We start from the raw sequence: 1,671 nt of genomic DNA, 5'->3' as shown, positions 1-1,671 counted from the left end.
GGGCTTGGCAGTGGGCAGTCCGTTTCTTTCCATCCTGAGTTCTCTCCGGGCTCAGCATCTAGTGGCTGTAATGTGATGGCTTGACGGCTGCAGCATTCTTGGTGTACTGGTATGGCAGCATTTCTCGTCCTTAAGACCTCCTTCATCCCAGGTCTGATACCTCTGTAACATCCTCCAGCGTGCTCTATCACCCTCTCTCCTTCATTCTATTCCTCAGTGTTGCTCGAGGACAACTTAAAATACACATCTGCTTAACTTGTTTTTCTAAGAGTCCGTCTACCTTCAGGACAAATCCTAACAAATCCCAGAACAGACCCTCAGCCTTCAGCAGGACAGCCACGCTGTTACGTGGCACAGACCCGACCTTTCTTTCCCGGATCAGGTTCTGCCTGCCTCCCGCTCATTCCACATCACCATCACAAGGTGGCCAGTTTTGTTTACACCTTCTTAAGAACTCTCTAAATGAAAGTGAAAGAGGAGAGTGAAAAAAGCCGCTTAAAACTCAACATTCACAAAACTAAGATCATGGCATCCAGTCCCATCCCTTCATGGCAAATAGATAGGGGTGGAGGGGAAATGGAAACAGTGGCAGATTTTATTTTCTTGGGCTCTAAAATCACTGTGGACAGTGACTGCAGCCATGAAATTAAAAGACGCTTGCTCCTTGGAAGAAAAGCTATGACAAACCTAGACGGCATATTAAAAAACAGAGACATCACTTTCCAACAAATTTTCATATAGTCAAAGCTATGGTTTTTCCAGTACTCAGGTATGGATGTGAGAGTTGGACCATAAAGAAGGCTGAGTGCTAAAGAATTGGTGCTTTCAAATTATGGTGCTGGAGAAGACTCTTGAAAGTCCATTGGACGGCAAGATCAAACCAGTCAATCCTAAAGGAAACCAACCCTGAGTATTCATTGGAAGAATTGACGCTGAAGCTCCAATCCTTTGGCCACCTGATGCAAAGAACCGACTCATTGGAAAAGACCCTGATGCTGGGAAAGATTGAAGGCAGGAGGAGAAGGGAGTGACAGCAGGTGAGACAGTTGGATGGCATCACTGACTCAGTGGACATGAGTTTGAGCAAACTCCTTGAGTTAGTGAAGGACAGGGAAGCCTGGCGTGCTGCAGTCCACGGGGTCATAAGGAGTCAGACATGACTTAGTGACTGAACAACCATAACAGGAATTCACTTGCTTTGCCTGGAAGGTCTGCCTTTCCTACAAACTTCCTCACCTCAAACCTAAAGACTTGGCAGTAGTATTCCAGGCCCTGCTAACCCCCTGGTGGAATTAATTATTCTATTATTTTTGCTGCATTTTGTACATATATCCATTTACTTAATAAACTCCTTCATAATTGTTAAGCTGTATGCCTGTCTGTCCTGTAACGCTGGAAGTTATGTCCTATAAGGGTAGAAACATTCCCTAGAGTATGCTGAGAACTCAGTGGGTGTTGGAAGAAGTAAACTGAGGTTCAGGCCTGTGAAGAGAGATTGAAAGTGAAAGCATTGGTTGCTCAGTTGTGTCCAAGTCTTTGTGACCCCACGAATCCATGAAGATTGAAGAGCTATAGCCCACCAGGCTCTTCTGTCCGTGGAATTCTCTAGGCAAGAATATTGGAGTGGGTTGACATTTCTTTCTCCAGGGGAATTTTCCCGACCCATGGATC

Source organism: Cervus elaphus, chromosome 18 (genome assembly GCF_910594005.1).
Source record: "Cervus elaphus chromosome 18, mCerEla1.1, whole genome shotgun sequence".
Lineage (NCBI taxonomy): Eukaryota > Metazoa > Chordata > Mammalia > Artiodactyla > Cervidae > Cervus > Cervus elaphus.
Note: the sequence above shows the minus strand (reverse complement) of the source record.